The sequence below is a fragment of the Apium graveolens genome, chromosome 3, assembly GCF_009905375.1.
Source record: "Apium graveolens cultivar Ventura chromosome 3, ASM990537v1, whole genome shotgun sequence".
NCBI classification, from domain to species: domain Eukaryota; kingdom Viridiplantae; phylum Streptophyta; class Magnoliopsida; order Apiales; family Apiaceae; genus Apium; species Apium graveolens.
The window spans coordinates 262,865,558-262,890,545 of NC_133649.1; positions in this window are offsets into that span (position 1 = coordinate 262,865,558).

Here is a 24,988-nt window from a genome sequence, read left to right on the forward strand (position 1 = left end):
TTCATCTTCATCTTCCCCATCAGCTGCCAGTCCTTTTCTTGAATCAAAAAAAGCCTTTTTTCTTTTATTTGAGCAACTTAAAATATTTCTTTTTATGATCCACTGGCTCAAACATCCTTTTCTCAGAATTAGGCTTTCTGCACTCATTAGCAAAGTGACCACTCAAGGCACACTTGAAACATTTGAATTTCGACTTGTCAACCATGTTTCTATTTTGCTTAGTTGCTCCAAAATTCTTTTTGAATTTAAGCTTCGAAAATCTTCTTGATAGGAAAGCCAAATATTCATCTATGTCCTCAATTTCATCCTGACTAGGATAATCTTCATTCTCAGCCATTAGCCCTTTTCCGTTGCCTTCACAAACCTTTGAGTTTGGTGCAGATTCCACAGCTTAAACCTTCAACTCTTTTCTTCTCCCTTGTTCAGCTACAAGTGCAACATATCCACCTTTCTTCCTTCCTTTCTCCAATAGCTCATCCTGCTCCATTTCGAGCTCATAGGTTTTTAAGATACCATACAGTCTCTCTAGAGTAAATTCTTTATACCCTTGAGAATTTTTGAGAGGGACTGTCATTGGCTTCCATTATTTTGGTAGAGATCTCAGAAATTTTAGATTGGAATCTTTAGTTTGGTAGATCCTCCCATACAACTTTAAACCATTCAGCAGTTTTTGAAATCTACTGAAGATGTGATTCAGTGACTCACTATCTTCAAAATGAAAATGTTCATACTGTTGTATGAGGAGTTGCATCTTATTTTCTCTGACTTACTCAGTTTATTCGCATAATACTTGAATTTGGTACCAAATTACCTTTTTAGTATTGCAGTTGATAACATTATCAAACATATCTTCATCAAGACCATTGAACAGAATATTCATGGCCTTTTTATCTTTATGAACTTGCTCAATGTCTTCATCTGTCCATTCTGACCTTGGCTTTGGGACCTGTTTGCTCATTTCCAACAGCTCCTTCAGCATCCGTTGCAGCTCTACAAGGAATATGAAGACCTTTCTCTATGCAGTCAACATATCTTTCATCTTGAGAGAGTAGATAAAGGTGCACCTTCACTTTCTAGTGATGATAATTGTCTTTATCTAGAAGTGGGATCTTCACTCCAACATCCTTTCTACTCATGTTGTTAGTTTGTTTTGATCTTTAAACTCTTAGTGTGTCAAGAGCTTGCTCCGATACCAATTGTTATTCCCTAACAATCTAACAACAGAATTACAGAAGGGGTTTGAATGGAATTCTGGTTTATTTTGGAAAATTTAAAATCTCTTTATGAATATATATAACAGTGTTTGAATAAGGTAGGTGCGGATAAAAAGAAGTATTCAAGTATTCAAAAATACAAAGTAAATAAATAAAGTTGTTTAAAAACTTTCTGGTGGATTGATATTTCCACCAGAGATATAGATAAATATAGAAGATCTCTGTGTTGCAAAAGCACACAGCTGCTTACAAGAGTTCTTACAAAAATGAACTTGAGTATGCTAATAGATACAACTTACAAATGCTCTGTGTCAATCGATAATTAACTATTTGCTACACTTGGTTTATATATCACCAAGTTACATGTGTAATAAGATGAAACATAAATCCATTATCTAGGTCTAATCACATGTTTCTTCATTTCTTTGTCCCATGTAATCCAGATAGATACAACATCTTTGAACGTCCCTGTTTTGCATGAAAATGGAAATGCTTCTTGATCTTCATAAACCTGATTACAGGCTGCCATATTCCTTTTATATACAATCGACCCATGTAACTGTCTAGTCTCTTTCAACTGATATTTGAATATGTTATCCGTTGATACTCAACTTGGATTATCCGTTGAGTCTCGCATGGATCATCTGTTAGTGCCTTGAGTCATCCGTTGAGTGCTTTGCAACTTATCCATTGATAGAGTTTCCTTAGCAGTTGATACTCTTTCACTTATATAGAATTACAAGGGATCATCTATTTACAATTAGCCAACCTATTTTGCATATCTTGCTAGTAGTCAACATGACTTGGACTGTCTAACAATTTCTAAACCTCTAAGATATTACAGTATACATGAATATGCTACAGACTTATTTAAACATAAGCTACTCCATCACTTGATAGTTACAAAAATTATTTAACTTATCTACTTAGACTGTTTTGTCAAGTTATCATCAAGCATATAATATATTCCTAACAATAAGTTATGAATCGATTGTCAACTTCGTTACTTCTTGACAATCGCCTTATTTTCCCATCGCTTCAGTCCTTTCTCTTGACTCTTGGTTGTGTTTAATTAAACTGAACTTGTGTAAAAGTGATTAATCATACTTTAAGTATATTGGGTTGGGCTGGGTATTTTCATGGGTCGGGCATGAATAATATGAATGTAACGTGGTGTGACATGGCCCCCACCTGGCTTCTCACCTGGCAAAAACTAACTGCACAATGTTAAAAGTCAAGGGGTTTTAACAGTCATGTAATAATTTACAAGTTTAATAAAGCGGTTGATAAAAAAATGTACCTTAATTATGTGATTGAAATATTTTTCAACTTGATGACCCACTTGAACGTTGTTAACAATTTTAGTGATGAATATGCCTATAAATCCATTAAAATAGTAGAGTACATTCAGTTACTACTTCAATTAAGCTTTCCGATCAGTCGTCAGTTGTTTAATTAATTCTTAACCCGATAAAATTATATAGAATATAAATGCATATATGGTATGCTCATAATGTAATCCCAAGATATAATGAAAATTTCAGAGGATAAAAAATTTCTAATTTTTTCTTTTGAGTGATAGCGGTGAATTTTTAATTAATTATTCATGTGAAAATATAAAAACGGATCAACCAGTAATAATAAAATAATATCATTAATAAAAAATACTCGCATAAACATACATATATTCAAAAAGTTTTAGGAATTTTGCAGTGAGAGTTGCCATTTTCTAGCATGACAGGACCTCGAAGGAAAGAAGCGATTGAGGTCGGTTGTTGGTAGAGTTGGCCATACGTGCTGCCCGTGCGTGCAGGGTCGGGTTTTTGGCTGGCCAGTTTGCTTATATCAAGACTCATGAACGACACGTTGCAGTGAACGGGGCGTGCCGAGTTTGGGCCGAATAACGAAAATGAAACTCGTGCTCAGCTCGCGGGTTATACATATTAAACGGGTCAGTAACAGGCGGCAGAAGTGCAGTCGTGAGGAGCAACGTACGTGTCGGGGCGAACGGGTTGAACAGGTTGATGGTGTGTCGAACGGGTCGAACGGGTTACTTAGTCAATTTTTGATTATTTTAATTAGAAAATAGTAGTTGCAACTTGCAAGCTATAGGGTTAAATGTAGCAGTAGTGAAGAATAATGATGTTAGGTAGTGATGTCATGTGATTGCTGCATACAAATTGAGAGTTAGGACCGTTGTGATTATTTTTTAATTATTAAAATTTTATTTCTAGGAATCAATGAATAAGTTAGAATTTAGATGCATTTGCTAATTTGATTATATTTGTCTTGATGTGACTGCATGTAACGCCCCCAAATCCGGGGTCAGGGAATTTGGTCGTCACAATGAAACCTCAATCCAAAACAACATGTTTAATAATAAAGAAATGCCAGCAAAAGATATTTAACATCTATGACCCCAAACTAATCCAAGATCTTTTAAGGTTATAGTTCTAGAAACAAGATATCCATATTCCATAAATAAATTTTTCACTTTCTTCAAAAACTCTTTTCAACAAATTCCAACTCATGGCTAAACCCGCTAGTATAACTTCGAAAAGAAGTATATTAGGCCCAAATATACGATAACACAACTATATTATGTATACACTATTACTTTATATAATAAAACTTACACTAGTCCGCAAACCCTGGACTAATCACCTTCCAAAAGCTTCTTCTTTGCTTTCTCGAGTTACGCGACAAAACAGTGCAAGCTAATCCTCAATGGAAGGTTAAATTTAAAAACAAGCAAGTATGAGCGAAAGAAATGCTCAGCAAGTTCATTATAACATGTATATGGTCTTTTTATAAAAACTGACATCTGCAATAGAGCAGAACATTTAAAATCATAATTGCTGAATCATAAAATTTAGTTAAGGAAGGTTCTTTAAATGTATTCAAAACCCTTTTTATATTTTTGAGCGAAGATGCTCAACAATACTTTGAATTTTGACGAGAATAAACTCGTAAAATAATGTTGACAGAAATATCATAAATAACAACATGAAACCGTGATTATGGACTGAATCATAAACTTTAAAACCAATTTACTCAAAACCCCAATCATGATATCAATACTTATTTTGATGTCATATCAAATTAGATATCAATACTAACTTAGATGCTCACAACATACCAGTGCTGAAGTATAGAAGTCAACATCAATCATATATATCAATGCCACCTTTGATATTAACAACAAATTAAATATCAACATCAATCAAAAACTTCATCAAAACTGCATTTCACCTTTTTATCCAAAAACGAAATACTTGATAAATCATTTATTATATTATTATCAAAAAAATTAGAAATTTATATTCGAACCAAATGTTGTTCCTGATGATCAGTCACGAAATAACACTAGTATCCCGCAGCCATACCGTAAATATAGGTACCGGTATCCCGTAACAATTCCGTACCTATAGGATATCCAAAAAGGCATACATTCGCCTTACAAGACATTACACTTTCATATAATAGCCCGCGTTGGACCGGTGCCTCGGCCACTTACAATGTAACCAGTAACCATCCAATCTTCAAATATTTTATTGAAAGGGGTCATAATAATCGGCACCCTTATAAATTTTATTCCCCCATTAACTTGGGCAGGAATACTCACAATAAAATCATCTTTCTCAAAATCTAAAATATTTATAAATCCAGTAATTGGATAAATAAAAACACTTAACTATTCTGAACATAGAATAGCAGAAGAGTACTTGCATAAACAGAATCAATCACTTTGATATGTGAAGCATTTAAGTATTCTGGAATTAGAGTAGTATAGAGAAACTTGCATAATATGATTCAAAATAAATGTCACTTGAACGATAAGTGAAGATAGGGATACTTGCCTTTGGTGTTTAGTAGTTAGACACACTCGCAATAAAAAAGTTATCTCAGTCTGACATCTCATGACCTGACTGTCTTTCTGCTACTCCTGCGATTGCTGGAAGCTAGATACTCGATACCATTCCATTTCACTCTTAATCCAATGTTTGGTTCTTATCGTCTCGAACGATCCGCATCTTTAATTAAAAGATACACTTCAATCATCTCAGCGATAATTATCCGATGAACTTCGCGTCAAAACTCATCGTCTACCCGTACGATAGCCCATACATAAAGATAACAGTCTAACACAAAACCTGCGATCCACGTACGCACGTAATTGACATAGCACGTAAACGCATAATTCACATAACACGTAATTCATTAAACACGTAATTTAAACCGTCAAAACACTTCGACTCGGTATGTTTAAAACTGATATTGAGTAAAAATACGACTTGTTTTGATAGATACCCGACTCAAAATCATTTCTAAAACAAGTGACCTTTTGATACGAAAGATTTATATTTTGAAAGTATTTTTAATGAAAGCGGGATATTTTTCTGAGTCTAGACGCGTTGGTTTCGTATTAAACGGACTAAACGGTCTATTTTCTACGAATAAAATAAGAATAATTTAATTATTAATAATATTAATTGAATATTCAATACCTCTATATATTTTTAAAAGCTCAAAATAATTTTAGAATATTATTTGGCTTAATTATAAATATTTACGTTTCATTTAACTATTTATGAATAAAATTAATTGATTAAATGAATTAATTAATCAATTAAATGAATAAATAATTAATTAAAACAAATTATAAATAATTAAATCAAATTATGATTTTCAAAAATAATAAAAGATAATAATTTGAAATTGAAATAGATATTTTATAAAAAAATTTGACATAACATATTTGTAAAACGGACTTTTTCCGGGGTCAGAACCCCTCAAAATCAATCCCAAACAACACAATCCAACTATACTCTAATAAAATTTATAAATTTAAAACACACAATAATTGATATTTACACGTATAAACACGCCAGAAAAAAAACACGACCACCTCAACCAGAATTCGGACCAAAAGTGACTTCTTCAACAACTTTTAAAAATTATGAAATAAATATATAAACACTAACATGCTATAATATACTCAAGTACAAAAACGGAATCTCAAAATCTTTACCCAAAATAAATTTTGATCACCACAAGATATTATCTGATGTGCAGAAAAGATCTCCAGAAAAATCTGAAATTAATAGCCATAGACATATACACGCTGAAACACCATGTGGAGTAATCAATACCGTCAAACTCCTTTTCTACGCCCCGAAAATAAATTAAAATGGAGATACGTCCCGCAAATTTTCTTTTCAAAACCTTGCAATATATATACCTATGCGTAGATATCGAAGCGCTGATCATTTCCATATATAGCGATTGAAATTTGGATGAACGGTTTGTAAGATATGAATTTTTAAAAATTAAAAGTATACTAATATACCGAAGGAAAAAAGACCAGAGTGACAGAGAAGATAGAGAGGGAGAAAATGAGAGAGAGAGAGAGAGAGAGAGAGAGAGAGAGGGAATCGGTAGAGAGAGAGTGGCATGGAGTGAAATGAGAGAAGAGGGAGAGGCGGTTGTGTGCATTTGTGTTAATCTGTTTTGTATTTTAATTTATTTTTATAAAAATCCCAATTGCTGCCTCGTTTCTCGTGGAAGCAGAAGAAATGTTCATGTGTCCTGTAGTTGACACATAACCCCCTTTTGAGCCCGCTTTTGTTCCGCAATTCGCGTTTTAACGGATAAACTTACGGGTAAACAAAACTCGGAAAATTACCAAACTAATTTTAAAATTCTCGCAATAATTAAAAATAGTAAAATGAAAATTTTATAATTTTAAAACATTTTTGAGTTTAACATCAGACCCACATTTCGTGATTTAACTAACAAACTTGTGAGTGAAACTAACTCGAAAAATTACCAAAATACTTCTAAAATTCTCGGAATATTTAAAAACTACTAAAATAAAATTCTCATAATATTTAAAATATTTTTGAATTGTACATCAAACCCGTATTTTATAATTTAACTAACAAATGTGCGGTTAAATATAACCCGAAAAATTTCCGAAATAATTTTAAAATTCTCAAAATATTCAAATACTAATAAAACATAAATTTCATAATATTTGAAACATCCTTAAATTTAATTTTAAATTCACACTTAAATACAATTAGAAAATTATTTGGGGATAAATATTGGCAAATTATTACTTTCTAAATTTTATAAATTCCTATAAATAATTATTGAAATTATAAAACCATAAAAATAATTTTAAAGATAATTTAAATATTTATAAAAATAAAATTTCAATAAAATTACTTTTAAAGACAAAAACAAAACGGTACGACTCAGTAACTAATAATTTATATAATCCTCAATCACAACTGAGTCACACCCAATTAATATTACATACAACGCATAGCTGACAGAATATCCACTCAATCCCTAATATTACAAAATGAATTCAATTTACTGATATCAATAAAATGATCGGCTTTCAAATAAATATTTGAAAATTATACATTTAAGTAAATATTTTCAGAAATTAGCAAGGATCAATACAACACGTAACAATTAGCACATTAACATTTAATAACACAAAATCGTCAAACAAGAATTAAATATCCATTAATTTTACTCCTTTCAAATCAGAAAATCACATAAACATATTCAAATAATAATAATAATTCTGAAAAAATATGGAATATCACTATAAGGATTACATCATCGGAATCAGTAGAAGAGAGCACTAGGGATGTTCTGACCAACTTTCCAATCTTGCATACGTAACTTTTCTCAAAATTTCAAATAACATTGAAATTCCTAATACCACGCCGTTATCACGGGAGCTTCACTCTGCACCATAGTTCTTTCCCATAGAATCAATTATTTATTCTCATACTATTTGACCAATTTCTCCATAAAATCACTTTTACTGATAGAGAGAGAAAGAAAGATAAAGAGAAAGAAAAAGAAAGAGAGATGGAGATAAATGGAGAGAGAAATAAAGAAATAGACTGACTTCGTTATACGTCACTGATATTTTAACCGCATTACAATCTACTGTTGCTATTGCTAATCCCATCACATAGCCTTACTTTGACTGGACCAAGATAATTCAGCCCAACTTGATTGGCATATTTTCGTATATTTGAGATAATAAAATCATTAAATTTCAAAGAGATCAGAATTTCATATCATAATGGGTGTCCCACCATTGTGGTTACCAAAATTATGAATTTTTGAGAAAGTATTGTTAAAATGAAAGAATAACTGAGAGATCAATATGATCAAATGAACCTGGTATCACGTGCCCAAATTAAGACACTACTAAAGGTTGTTAACCTTCTTGTAGTCACAACACATACAAATGATGGCGTCCCATCCTAACTCCTATCACGCAGACCGGTATATCTTTTGTCCCCTATAGTTAGGGTTGTTCATCTCACTCAGAATATAAGAATATAAAAGGAATTCAAAATCAAATGAATAATAAAAGGGTTTCTAATAAATGAATTGTTAATGCAATCATTGGATCAAAACTAAAAAGGTTTCAAAGCTGATATTTCTGGAGAAAAAATGAAATCCAGAAAATAAGATTCTGGCACAAAATGGCCAAGTGCTATCATATCACCAATAAAACCATCCACCATATAAGAAAAGTGGAAATTTCAATATCACAACTTGACAGAGCTATCAAAACCTGAAAATAGGCTTCATGACAGCCTCTGGCACATTACGTGATCGAAAATGGGTGTTAGGGAATATATCCTCTAACAGATATCTCTTTTTGAGAGATGTCAAAACAAGTTATAGAAGGAAAATGTATTTCCAAAGTGTTTATACTCATCTTCTTTCTCAACTCTTATGATGACTCGCCATTCGCTTCCTAACTTTTCTTCTTCACGTCTTAAGGTTATCGATAACCTACATCATCTTCGACTCTTAGTAGCCTCGGAAGATTCCAAAAATAGACATTTGCCATTGCTAGGAGTTCTATCCATCTTCGCACAACCAAATAAAACTAGTACGCCTATCTTAACTTAATCATTGGTACTATATTTGATAGTCCAACATGAACTCGATATGAGGTATGGCGTTCTTAAATAACTATACACACACTTACACACTCTCGTTTCTAGTTTACTATAACCTCAGCTCTGTTACCAACCTGTAACACCCCCAAATCCGGGGTCAGGGGATTTGGTCGTCACAATGAAAACTCAATCCAAAACAACATGTTTAATAATAAAGAAAGGCCATCAAAAGATATTTGACATCTATGACCCCAAACTAATCCAAGATCTTTTAAGGTTACAGTTCTAGAAACAAGATATCCAAATTCCATAAATAAATTTTTCACTTTCTTCAAAAACTCTTTTCAACAAATTCCAACTCATGGCTAAACCCGCTAGTATAACTTCGAAAAGAAGTATACTAGGCCCAAATATACGATAACACAACTATAAAATGTATACACGCAATTTTATATAATAAAACTTACACTAGTCCGCAAACCCTGGGTCAATCACCTTCCAAAAGCTTCTTCGTTGCTTTCTTGAATTACGCGGCTAAACAGCGCAAGCTAATCCTCACTGGAAGGTTAAATTTAAAAACTAAGCAAGTATGAGAGAAAGAAATGCTCAGCAAGTTGATTATAACATGTATATGGTCTTTTGATATAAAAACCCACATCTGTAATAGAGTTGAACATTTAAAATCATAATTGTTGAATCAGAAAATTTAGTTAAAGAAGGTTCTTTAAATGTATTCAAAACCCTTTTTATATTTTGAGCGAAGATGCTTTAGCAATACTTTGAATCTTGATGAGAATAAACTCGTAAAATAATGTTTACGGAAATATCATAAACAACAACATGAAACAGTGATTATGGACTGAATCATAAAGCTTTAAAACCAATTTACTCAAAGCCCCAATCATGATATCAATACTTATTTTGATGTCATATCAAATTAGATATCAATACTAACTTAGATGCTCACAACATACTAACGCTGAAGTATTGAAGTCAACATCAATCATATATATCAATACCACATTTGATATTAACAACAAATTAAATATCAACATCAATCAAAAACTGTATCAAAACTGTATTTCACCATTTTATCCAAAACAGAAATACTTGATAAATAATTTATTATATGATTATCAAAACAATTTAGAAATTTAGATTGGAACCAACTATGCACTATGTTGTTCCTGATGATCAGTCACGAAATAACACTAGTATCCCGCAGCAATATCGTAAATATAGGTACCGGTATCCCGCAGCCATACCATACCTATAGGATATCCAAAGAGGCATACATTCGCCTTGCAAGATATTACACTTTTATATAATAGCTCGCGCTGGACCGGTGCCTCGGCCACTTACACTGTAACCAATAACCATCAAATCTTAAAATATTTTATTGAAAGGGGTCATAATAATCCACACCCTTATTAATTTTATTCCCCCATTCACTTGGGAAGGAATACTCGCAACAAAATCATCTTTCCCAAAATCTAAAATATTTGTAAATCCAGTAATTGGATAAGTAAAAACACTTAACTATTCTGAACATAGAATAGCAGAAGAGTACTTGCATAAATCGAATCAATCACTTTGATAGGTAAAACATTTAACTATTTTGGAAGTAGAGTATTATAGAGAAACTTGCATAATAGGATTCAAAATAAATGTCACTTGAACGATAAGTGAAGATAGGGATACTTGCCTTTGGTGTTTAGCAGTTAGACACACTCACAATAAAACAGTCATCTTAGTCTGATATCTCATGACCTCAATGTCTTTCTATTTTAATATGTTGCTCCTGCGATTGCTAGAAGCTAGATACTCAATACCATTGCATTTCACTCTTAATCCAACATCTGGTTCTTATCATCTCGAATGATCCACATCTTTAATTAAAAGATACACTTCAATCATCTAAGCGATAATTATCCGATGAACTTCGCGTCAAAACTCTATCGTCTAGACGCGTTCGTTTCGTATTAAACAGAAAAACGTTCTATTTTCTATGAATAAAATAAGAATAATTCAATTAACAATATTAATTGAATATTCAATACCTCTATATATTTTTCAAAGCTCAAAATAATTTTAGAATATTATTTGGCTTAATTATAAATATTTATGTTTCATTTAACTATTTATGAATAAAATTAATTGATTAAATGAATTAATCAATCAATTAAATGAATAAATAATTAATCAAAACAAATTATAAATAATTAAATCAAATTATGATTTTCAAAAATAATAATAGATAATAATTTGAAATTGAAATAGATATTTTATAAAAAAATCGAAATAACATATTTATAAAACAGACTTTTCCCGGGGTCAGAGCCCCTCAAAATCCATCCCAAACAACACAATCCAACTATACTCTAATAAAATTTATAAATTTAAAACACGCAATAATTTATATTTGCACGTATAAACACGTCGGAAATAAAAAAAACATAGCCACCTCAACCAGAATTCGGACCAAAAGCGACTTCTCCAACAACTTCTAAAAATTATGAAATTAATATAGAAACACTAACATGCTATAATATACTCAAGTACAAAAGAGGAATCTCGAAATCCTTACCCAAAATAAATTCTGATCACCCCAAGAGATTATCTGATGTCCGGAAAATATCTCCAAAAAAATCCGAAATTAATAGACATAGACATATATATGCTGAAATACCATGTGGAGTAATCAACACCGTCAAACTCTTTTTTATGCCCCGAAAATAAATTAAACGGAAATATGCCCCATAAATTTTCAATATGTATACCTATGCGTAGATTTCGAAGCGCTAATCATTTCCATATATAGCGATTGAAATTCGGATGAACGGTTTGTAAGATATGATTTTTTTGAAAATAAAAGTATATAAATATACCGAAGAAAAAAAGAGAAGAGAGAGAGTCGGTAGAGAGAGAATGGAAGGGAGTGAAATGAGAGAAGAGGGTGAGGCGGCTGTGTGCGTTTGTGTTAATCTGTTTTGTATCTTATTTTTTTATAAAAATCCCAACTGCTGCCACATTTGATAGGGAATAAATAAATCCAGATTACGTAATTAATATTGCATTAATTACATATGATTTGGGCTACAAGGCCCAATAAAAAGATGTATGACATTCAGACCAAAAAGGTTAACACATTGACCAGGCCTGATGGACCAGATCAGGCCTGATGGAACAAAGAAAGCCCAAAACCCTGAATATTAATTAATTTTGTAATTAATTAATATTGGAGAAAAACAGCTATTAAGATGAATCCTAGTGAGGATATAAATCCTTGTAGATTGGCCTCCAAGGAACCTCATGGGATAAGGAATCAGCTTCCTACTTCTTAGGACTCCAAAGTCCATTCTAATTCAGAGACTTGTCCACCAAGTCTCCTAACCCAAGTCCAATTCAAGGACTCCCAACATCTATATAAGGGGCCTCACCCCACAAATCAGAACTACCTTTTTTGGCTTGATTCTCTAATTCACAGAGATACGTAGGCATCTCGTAAAGGCAGAGTTAAGCTACGAAACACGAGAGCAGTCATTAAAGGCCTTGAGCTCCCGAGCCTTAGCAATAAACATAGAAATTAATATACTCTATATTTTTATCCATAACATTTGGTGCCGTCTATGGGAAACTCGCAACAATAACCATGGCAAGAACATGGAGAACAAGCAGTGCCCTTGAAGGAGGAACACCCGCGGGGACAACCCAAACGATTTCGTTAACCGTGGAGGTACCTCCACATTCAACCTATGCCGCTGCCCAAGGAGGAGCCCAGGTAGGGGCAACTGAACCTCAGCCATAAGGGACGATTCCCTCGGATACTCAAGGGACGAATTCCGAACCTCTACAGTTGCACGTACCTGTGAATTCTCGACCCATTAGGTATGAGTATTCAACTATTGTGACTACTAACCCCCCTTATGGGATGCCCCTTTACCCCGAGGTTGGAGGAAGTGGGCATGCTGGACAGAGTGAAGAACAGAGGCAAACACCCCCTTAAATTCAAGGTTTGGCTCCAATCCCGGAGGATCAGGAATTTTCTGGTCCTTATACTGAGAGAGATTCTGAATCTTCGGATGATGAAGTGGCCCCAAGAGGGAGACGTGCTGGCAAAGAACCTATGGCTGATGCCAACCAACGTCCTAGGAGTACCCGAGGGGTGAATCCCCAAGAGGTGCAGGAGAGAATTAAGGCACACGAGGCAGAAATTCAAAGGCTGAAGCGCGACCCGGAGGCACACCAAACTCCTCGACTCCCATTACCACCCAGGGGGAGAAATCATCCTCCAATCATAGACCTAGATGGTCCGTCACAAAGAACGGATGTAGCCCCAAGAGCTGATCCAAGCAATATTCTTCCCCTTGGAGATCCTGATGATCCCACTCTACCATTCACTGAAAAAATAATGAATGCCCACATCTCAAGGAAGTTCAATATGCCCACTATCAAAGCTTATGATGGAGCGTGAGATCCCGCTAATCACGTCAGAACCTTCTCCAATGCACTGTTGTTACAGTTCGTAAATGACGCTATTAAGTGTCGGGCCTTTCCTCAAACCCTGTCGGGTATGGCCCAAAGATGGTATAGTCAGTTTGCCCCCAAACTCTATTGGGTCCTTCAGAGAATTAAGTCATGCTTTTATTAAGCAATTCATCAGCGGGATAGTGTATGAGAAAAGTTCAGCATCCCTCATGAGCATTGTGCAGGGAGCGAAGGAATCCTTGAGGGACTACCTGAATCATTTTACAAAGGAAGCTTTAAAAGTCCCGGACCTTGATGACAAAGTAGCCATGATAGCACTGCAACATGGAACTAGGGATGAGTTCTTCAAGATGTCCTTGGCCAACCGCCCCTGAAAGCATGTTACAGTTCCAAGATAGAGCCGGGAAGTATATCAAGGTGGAAGAGAGCATGAGAAAGACCGTAGTAAGTAACGAGCCCGCTGGAGGCAAGAAACGGAAAACCGATCTGGAATATATTGCAAAGGACAAGTATCCTAGAACTGAGCAAAATAATGACTCAACCCTGAAGAAGGGAGGATCTGGACAAAAGTTCACTGAGTATGCTAAGCTGAATGCTCCAAGAAGTCAGATTTTGATGAAAATCGAGAAAGATCGAGATATTCGTTGGCCTAAGCCCTTGAAGGTTGATCCTACCAAGCTAGATGAAAGCAAGTATTGTAGATTTCACAAGGAGGTTGGTCATGACACCGATGAGTGTAGACAATTGAAAGATGAAATTGAATTCCTCATTAGAAAAGGAAGATTGAACAAGTATACTGGAGATGGAGAAGATAGGAGCAATAACGTGAGAAAGAAATTTGATGATCGAAGAAGAGATCAAGATGATCAAGGGTGAAATCCCCAACCTAGGGGACCGGTGATAAATGCAATCTTCGGAGGACCGGGACCCCGGGGGCCTGTGATAAACACAATTTTTGGAGGACCAACCGCTGCTGGATTATCCAAGAACTCCAGGAAAGCGTATACCCGAGAAGTTATGCATATTGTTGGAGAAGCCCCGAAGAAGGCCAGGACAGGAATAATAATGGCTTTCGATGATTCTGATCTGGAGGGTGTGAAATTTCCCCATGATGACCCGTTGGTCATAACCCCAATAATAGGGAACAGTTCGGTGAAGAGGGTCCTCGTAGATAACGGTGCCTCAGTCGACATCTTACTCCATGATACCTTTTTAAGGATGGGTTACAATGATTCCCAATTGACCCCAACCGATATGCTGATATATGGATTTGCGGGAATAGAATTCCCCGTGGAAGGAATAATCAAGTTTCCAACAACCATAGGTCAGGAACCAAGGCAAGTAACACAGATGTTGGACTTCATGGTGGTGAAGGCTAGTTCAACTTATAACGCTATCATGGGAAGAACAGGGATACATGCCTTCAAGGCCGTCCCTTCTTCCTACCATTCAGTCATGAAGTTTCCCACCCGGAATGGGATTGGAGAAGAGAGATGAGATCAAAAAATGGCAAGGAGTTGTTACGTAGCCTCTTTAAGGGCAGATGGAGTTGAGGGGCAAGTTCTGCCTATTGAAGATCTGGATATCCGAGAGAATGATAAAAAATGAGGGAAGTCAGTAGAAGATTTGGTTACGATTCCTTTGGCTCCCGAGGATCCTGAGAAAGTGACTTTTATTGGAGCAACATTAGAAGAGCCCCTTAGAGGGAAGTTGGTGAAGTTTTTGCAAGAAAACAGTGATGTGTTCACATGGTCTGCAGCTGATATGCCAGGAATAGACCCGAAACTAATCACTCACAAGCTGAATGTGGATCCTAGTCGGAAAACAGTGAAGCAAAAGAAAAGAAGCTTTACTCCAGAAAGGCAAAAAGCTATTAAACAAGAAGTAGAGAAACACTTAGAGGCTGGTTTCATTGAAGAGATTTAGTTTCCGGAATGGTTAGCAAACCTTGTAATGGTAAAGAAGGCCAATGCAAAATGGAGGATGTGTGTGGACTTTACTGATTTGAATGACGCATGCCCTAAGGATTGTTTCCCGTTGTCAAGGATAGACACTTTGATAGATGCCACTGCTGGACATGAGATGCTGAGTTTCATGGATGGATTTAGTGGATACAATCAGATCAAGATGCACAAGGACGACATCCCAAAGGTATCATTCATCACTGACTTTGATGTTTATTGTTATCTTGTTATGGCATTTGGTCTCAAGAATGCAGGAGTCACCTATCAAAGGTTGGTAAATAAAATCTTTAAGGATCTTATTGGCAAGACTATGGAAGTCTATGTTGATGACATGTTAGTCAAGAGTCTAGTAAAGACTGACCATATAACCCATTTGAGGGAAGCTTTTGAGGTCCTGAGAATAAGATGATGTTAAATCCTACGAAGTGTGCTTTCGGAGTAGGGTCTGGAAAGTTTTTGGGATTAATGGTCTCCAAGAGAGGAATCGAGGCTAATCCCGATAAAATAAAGGCAATCCTGGACATGGAGCCACCAAAAACTATCAAAGATGTTCAGAAGCTCACAGGAAGGGTTGCTGCGCTGGGATGATTCATCTCCAAGTCAGGGGATAAGTGCTTGTCGTTCTTCAAGTCCTTAAAGAAGGTTAAAGATTTTGTATGGAGTGAGGAAAGCCAGAAGGCATTCGAGGAGTTAAAGAAATATATGGCTCAGGCCCCGTTGTTGGCCAAGCCAACTTTGAATGAAGTCTTATACTTATACTTGGCCGTTTCAGAGAGTGCCTTGAGCGCTGTGTTGGTTAAGGAGGAACTGAAAATCCAAAAACCCATATACTATGTCAGCAAAATTCTGCATGGAGCTGAGTTGAATTATTCAACTATTGAGAAGTTTGCTTTGGCTTTGGTAATGGCTTCGAGAAAGTCGCGTCCCTACTTCCAGGCTCATAAGATTGAGGTACTAACAAATCAGCCCCTGAGAAATATTATTCATAGTTCCAAGGCTAGTGGGAGGTTAATTAAGTGGGCAATAGAGCTGGGAGAATTCCACATCAAATATAAGCCACGAACGGCGATAAAAGCCCAGGAATTGGCTGACTTTATGGTGGAATGTACCATACCCAACCAAGAAGTCAGGGCAGGAAGATACCATACCTCAAGACAAGGAAGTTGATAAGGGGGACAAGGAAAAGGATGATAAGGAGAAGGAATATTGGGTCCTCTATTTTGATGGAGCATCAAAAACAAATTCAAGTGGAGCAGGTTTAGTTTTACAAATCCCTGATGGGTTCTTGATTGAATATGCTATGAAGTTAGACTTCCCGACCACAAACAATGAGGCCGAATATGAAGCTCTAATAGCTGGCATTGGTTTAGCAGGGACACTTAGAGTTAAGAACTTAAAGGTCTGTGGAGACTCGAAGTTGATCATATCCCAGGTAAAGGGAGAGTTTGAGGCAAGGGATGATACAATGGCTAAGTATGTCCGTCTAGTAAGGGCTGTGATGACCCAATTCGATGAATGCCATGTTGAGCACATTCCAAGAGAGGAAAATGCTAAGGCAGATGCCTTATCAAAGTTTGCTTCATCTGAGGTAGAGAAAAGTTCAGGAAGTGTATACTTCCGCATTTTGAAGACACGGAGCATTGATGTTAATCTTGTAGCTCCTATTGGTCTGGGGACGTCATGGATAGATCCCATTAAGACCCATATTCAAACCGGTTGGTTGCCAAATGATGCTACTGAAGCACGGAAGTTGGTTGTTCGGGCACTAAGATACTCCTTGATATATGGGATTTTGTATAAAAGATTTTATGTGGTTCCCTACTTAAAATGTCTCAGGCCCGATGAGGCACGCTTGGCTCTGTAAGAAGTACATGAAGGTATCTGTGGGCAACACTTGGGGGGCAGAGCACTAGCTCATAAGATAACCCGTTTAGGCTTCTATTGGCCAGAAATGATGGCTGATGGCAAAGAGTATGTGAAAAAGTGTGACCGCTGTCAGAAGCATGCGCCTGTCGTTAGACAACCCCCTGAGATGTTGACCTCCATCAACTCACCTATCCCCTTTGCTATGTGGGGAATGGATATACTTGGACCTTTCCCCATGGCCACGGCACAAAGAAAGTTCCTGATTGTAGCCATTGATTATTTTACTAAATTGATTAAATCCAAGTCATTGGCCAAAATCACAACTAAGCAGGTTGCACAATTTCTGTGGGAAAACATCATGTGCCGGTATGGAATTCCCCGTATCCTGGTTACTGATATTGGAACACAGTTCAACAATGAAGAATTCAAGAAGTATTGTGGAGAGAATGAGATTGAGTTACGATTTACCTCTATGGCTCATCCACAAGCTAATGGGCAAGCGGAAGTGGCAAATCGAATAATCCTGGATGGACTAAAGAAGAGGATTGAGAAATCCAGGAATAATTGGGTGGATGAAATACTCCCAATACTCTGGGCTTACAGAACTACTTGTAGAGTCACTACCGGAGCCACTCCCTTCATGTTGACGTATGGAGCAGAAGTAGTTGTTCTTATAGAAATATCGCACTCATCTCCCCGAATCCAGGCTTTTAATATTGAGGAAAATTAGGAGGGGCAAAGATTAGCCTTGGACTTAATCGATGAGGTACGGGATGAAGCACATGCGAAGATAGTGAATTATCATAAGAAAGCTTCATTCTATTACAACCTAAGGGTTAAGGAATGGTTCTTCAAGCAAGGAGATTTAGTCCTTAGGAAAGTGGAAGCCTCTGGATTAGGGCGGAAAGGAAAGCTTGCCCCAAACTGGGAAGGGCCCTATAATGTTAAAAGCGTTCAAGGAAGGGGAACCTACAATTTAGAAACTATGAATGATTTTGAAGTCCCGAGAACTTGGCATGCACAAAACCTTAAGCTTTACTATGTGTAAATCAGTTAAACACGATTCTCACTTGTCAAACGATAAGCAGGATGAAAAGCACCTTGAAGATTTGCTTGCATAGGATTTTATATTCTAATTCCAGTAGGATTTACATTGTTGATTCATTATTATTAAGGACTGAACACATACCATGTAAGGCTTTGGAAAACCAGACTTTATATTAATGAGTTTTAAATTATTTCAACCTTTGGATATCTTAAGTTGTGATAATACTTCGTGTAATTTCAACAAATATCATGCTTTGATCATTAAAGAAAGAAGACTTCAGAATTATTCTATTATAAGGAGTGCTTGTTGCACAAAGGGCCAAGTAGTTCAGGTCATTTAACATTAAAAGCATAATAACTGCTGGAAAGTTAAAGGAGAAAGGTATAAAGAAGAAAGTAGCATAAATAAAACTCGAAGGGTAATAAGTTCCGGATACAAATAAAGTTCAACAATAAGTTATTAATAATATTACAAACTAGAAACACTACTCCTCCATGCGGGAGCTTTCATTCCCTTGCTCCTTATCGGCACCTTCTTTCTCAGCGTCCTTCGCGGGAGAAGCAGGAGGAGAGGCAGTGCTGGGATCCAGAATACGATCATCAGGCGGGGAAGAGTTGAAGAGAGCATCCAAGCTATCCTCAGTCTCTGGCTGCTTAGGACTTATAAAGTCATTGGGATCTACTAGGCCAGGATGCTTCTCCGAGACCGCCTTCACAGCTGCATCCCATCCCTGGGTAGACTGCAAAGAATAAAGACCCTCATCGTGGATTTCCATGAGATTCTTGAATTTATCAGAATCCAAGTAATAATCAATGAGTTTTTCCTTATCACTCCTAAGTTTCACCAGCTCAGAATGAGCCTTAGACAACTCCTCCTTCTTTGTGTCCAGCTTCTTCTCCAGGACCTCAGCTCTCTCCTTCCATTTCTTCATCTCCCTTTCAAACTCATCAGAGTTTCCCCTTCCAAGACCTAGCCTGATGGAGGGCCGCCTGGAAGTAGGTGTTACTCTGCACAAAGAAACATGAGTTAACACAAGTTCATTAAAAAATAAGAAGGTTGGAACTTAAGGAGAAAAGAAAGTGACGTTACCGCAGCTTGGACCTGAGAACCCAGAAGCTCAATAGACTCGATGTCACTCCCCGTGACAATGTCAGTGAAGTCGTGGGGAGTGATGGAATGGTACGACCAATCCTTGGCATGCTTGGTGGATCCAACTATCGTATCACTTCTACTAAAGCCCCGGTTAGGCCTAAAGGAGTGCGCCTTAAGTGGAGGATCCACATCATCCCCCAGCTCCACAACAGGGATGTGGGGCCTAAGGAAGGTGGGAGCATTAGGCTTGCCCCTGGGGTCTCTGTTCAGCTTGGCCCTCTTCTGGCGGCCATATTCCCCCTCCTTAGGCCTGTTGATATTGTTAATGGCCTCACAAGATGAAAGAAAGAGAAGAAAAGTATTAAAATTCTAGAAATAATAGAGTTGCAATAAAAGGAGTAAAATAGATGGGCAGGTAGAGTTACCCTTATCACTGGCATGAGAAAGTCCAACTTTCTTCAACGAGAACTCCTCTAAAAGAGTCCAAGTATCTGTTTTTCCGTTATCTCAAATGAGGGCTTGATAGGCCATCTCCTCCTCATCAGTTAACCTGATGCTACCAGGACTCCCATCTGACACTTTGCAAAAGGGCCTACGGAAGAATGTGGCCCAATCACCCCCAGCCCAGGTCAGCCTAACAAACTCATCCCTCCATTTAGGGTTGTTCTCGACTATAGAGTTGCTATCAAAAATATGGGGAATTTTGGGCCTTTGACGAATTAAAACCCAGCCCGGTTGACCCATGAAACTGTTATAAAATTGAAAAACTTTCCTAAAGACAGCTACGGAAAGAGGAAAATTGTTTCTAAGACACAGAACCATAAAACATATAATATTCCTCCATGCATTAGCAGGGAGTTGATAAGGGTTGATTTTTACGTCTACAAGTAAACGAGGAATAAATTCGGGAAATGGAACCTAAGACCCGCGGTCAGGGCTCCTCGATAAATAAATAGAGTGTCGCCCTCCCAGTTACATGTCCTATCCCCAGGGGCGGTTTCGGTAATTCTAAGGTAGGGTGGAAGTTTATATATGGTGTTCATAGACTCAATCCTACCCTCAAACTCGTGGAAAGTGTTACCATGGTTGTATGAATCTAATTCAGATAAAGAGGGATATTCATCGCCTCTAATGTTTATCATATCAATTAAAGAAGTGTACGGAGTTTGGATTTGAATGGCAGTACCTCTCTTAGTAGTGTTCATCTTCCCCAAATGAGCTAGATCACGATCCACCATTGATATTCTTCGAATGAAGGCTTGAAACCCAGGAAAAGCTTGAAGGTGGTGGAACCGCAGTGGCTGAAGTCACCGGAAATCGCCTTTCTAAGAGAGAAATTTGAGAGAGTTGTTGAGAGAAGATTTGAGAAATGACGAGTGAAGTGGGGATACTCACTTCTCACTTCTCTTTTATTGGCGAAAATCTTGGAATATGAGGCGTTTTAAGGCCCATACAGCAAGGCCCAACTTGATCAAACCCACTATGGGGAAGTTTTAGGAATATTCTAGAAGCACGGATGGAAACTAAATGGTCAAAAATCGACCAGAATTTTGAAGAAATGTTTCGATCAGAGTCATGATCTACGAAAGGTAGGAATCCTGATCAAATTTTCATTCGATTAAAAGGGTAAAAAGCCATTTAGTTCGATCAGATTCCTGATCGACGAAAGGAAGAATCTTGATCGATATTCCATTCGATTAAAAGGGTAAAAAGCCATTTAGTTCGACCAGAGTCCTGATCAACGAAAGGAAGAATCCTGATCGATATTCCATTCAATTAAAAGGGTAAAAAGCCATTTAGTTCGATCAGAGTCCTGATCGACAAAGAATAACATCCTGATCGAATTTTCATTCGAACAAAAAAGAATAAGCTTGTTTAATTCGATTAGAATCCTGATCGATTTCGTTCAGGAATCCTGGTCGAAATATGATCGATTAGGGCCGCAAGTCTTAAGCTAGTTCGATCAGGATCCTGACCGATTTCGATCAGGAATCCTGGTCGATTTTGGTACAAATCCTGGTCGAATTTCCATCGACCAGAGAGACAGAATGACAGCTAGTTCGATTAGGATCCTGATCGAATTCGATCAGGTCGATTTTGGCACAAATCCTGGTCGAATTTCCATCGACCAGAAAGAAAGAATAACAGCTAATGCGATCAGGATCCTGATCGATTTCGATCAGGAATCCTGGTCGATTTGAAACATTTCTTGATCGATTTAGAGCCGCAAATTGAGAATAAATCCAGAAAAAGGATAAATTCTGGAAATTAAGGAAAAATCCCGGAAATAAGGGAAAATTCCTGAAATTAAGGGAAAATCCTGGAAATAAAGGAAAAATTCCTGAAAATTAAGGGAAAAATCCCGGAATTAAGGGAAATTTCCTGGAAATTAAGGAAAAAATCCCGGAATTAAGGGAAAATTCCTGAAAATTAAGGAAAAATCCCAGAATTAAAGGAAAAATTCCTTGAAATTAAGGTAATTCCTAACGACAGGGATTAAAGCAAGTCGTTGTAAATATGTAGGCCACTCCACGCTTTACGTAAAATGATATCCTGTAAGGGAACAAGTGAACTTAACTTCTGCGAAACCTAGCCACTGTTTCCCAAAAGTTGGGGGCAAATGATAGGGAATAAATAAATCCATATTACGTAATTAATATTGCATTAATTAAATATAATTTGGGCTACAAGGCCCAATAAGAAGATGTATGACATTCAGACCAAAAAAGGTTAACACATTGATCAGGCCTGATGGACCAGATCAGGCCTGATGGAACAAAGAAGGCCCAAAACCCTGAATATTAATTAATTTTGTAATTAATTAATAAAGGAGAAAAACAACTATTAAGATGAATCCTAGTGAGGATATAAATCCTTATAGATTGGCCTCCAAGGAACCTCATGGGATAAGGAATCAGCTTCCTACTTCCTAGGACTCCAAAGTCCATTCTAATTCAGAGACTTGCCCACCAAGTCTCCTAACCCAAGTGCAATTCAAGGACTCCCAACATCTATATAAGGGGCCTCACCCCACAAATCAGAACTACGTTTTTTGGCTTGATTCTCTAATTCACAGAGATATGTAGGCATCTCGTAAAGGCAAAGTTAAGCTACGAAACACGAGAGCAGCCATTAAAGGCCTTCAGCTCCCGAACCTTAGGCAATTAATATACTCTAGATTTTTATCCATAACAACATTTCTCGTGGAAGCAGAAGAATTGGGCACGTGTCCTGTAATTAATACATAATCCCCTTTTGAGCCCGATTCTGTTCCGCAATTCGCATTTTAACGGATAAACTTACAGGTAAATAAAACTTGGAAAATTACCGAACTAATTTTAAAATTCTCGGAATAATTAAAAACTAGTAAAATGACAATTTCGTAATTTTTAAAACATCTTTGAGTTTAACATCAGACCCGCATTTCGTGATTTAACGAACAAACTTGTGAGTGAAACTAACTCGAAAAATTACCGAAATACTTTTAAAATTCTCAAAATATTTAAAAACTAATAAAATTAAAATTCTCATAATTTTTAAAATATTTTTGAATTGTGCATCAGACCCACATTTTATGATTTAACTAACAAATGTGTGGGTAAATATAACCCAATAAAATTCTGAAACAACTTTAAAATTCTCGAAATATTCAAATACTAAAAAACATAAGTTTCATAATTTTTGAAATATCCTTAAATTTAATTTTAAATTCACACTTAAATACAATCATAAAATCATTTAGGGATAAATATTTGGCAAAATATTACTTTTCTAAATTTTATAAATTTCTATAAATAATTATTGAAATTATAAAATCATAAAAATAATTTCAAAGATAATTTAAATATTTATAAATATAGATTTTCAATAAAATCAATTTTAAAGACAAAAACAAAATGGTACGACTCAGTAATTAATAATTCAAATAATCATCTATCACAACTGAGTTACACCCAATTAATATTGCATACAACGCATAGCTGATACAATATCCACTCAATCCCTAATATTATAAAACGAACTTAATTTACCGATATCAATAAAATGATCGGCTTTCAAATAAACTTTTGGAAATAATACATTTAATTAAATATTTTCAGATTTTAACAAGGATTGATACAACACTTAACAATTATCACATAACCATTTAATAACATAAAATCGTCAAATAGGAATAAAATATCCACCATTTTACTCATTTCAAATCAGATTATCACATAAACATATTCAAATAATAATAATAATTTTGTAAAAATACGGAATATCATAATGCACTCGAGTGTTTTTATGTCAAAATTTTTAACAAAATTGATACTGTCTAATCATGTTTACTACTTCGTATTAATGAAAATTATACAAAATTATACGGAGCAAAAGAGGACAGTACCTCTATAAATTTTATTAATTTAAAAACTGTTATAATTGATTTGAGAGGACTCCTCTCTAAAAAACCGATACAAACTTACATTTTAAACAAAACATATATATATATAATTAAAATACAATGTAAAAATATTCTATCATTTCAATATTTGATTTATTCAAATTCTTCTTCTTGTTCATGTTGATCGGTCATTGATATTCCCGATTCGGAAGAAGTACCCATGGTCATCCAACTTTCTTCTTCTTCGTCTGAGTCATCTTGTTTCCTACCTTGTTGTCTTTTCGCCGCTTGATCCCAAACTTTTTGATAAACACATATTCTTACTACATCTGACGCAAGACTTGATCTCTTCTCGTCCAACACTCTTCTACCGGCATTAAAAGCAGACTCGGACGTAATTGTAGAGGCGAGAACTGTTAGTGTGTGGGCCATAGAGACAACACTGTTATGTTTATGTTATGAGACATTTGGATTATTAATTATCATTTTATGGATTATTCTTTAGTAATTCGTAATATCTTTATTTTCTACTGCTAAAATGTTAGATTAATAAATGTCTTGGAATATGATATGTAAATCTATATCTCTAAGTACGTGACTTAGAAATGAGATTATGAGAATAGTATTGATATTCCTAAAGGTCCCTAGTCAAGTATTATTATTAAGGGACGATAATAAATACATTGAGGCTAGTGTGTTTGTTGACTGATGATCACATCTCATTGATCATTGGTATTATGATACTAAGTCAAAACACAGGCACATATATTAGATACATGGTGTTGGATTGACCCGTTATGAGATACTACATGTTTAAAGTGTCATAAGTTAATCTCACAGTGATAATGATGTATTGGTCCTTAGAACTGAAATTATTATATTTATATACGAGAATTAATATACTTTGATACTATTGAAAGTCATCATTGACCGGGTAATAATAAAAGTAGACATTGGGTATATTATGAATCATATGGGAAATA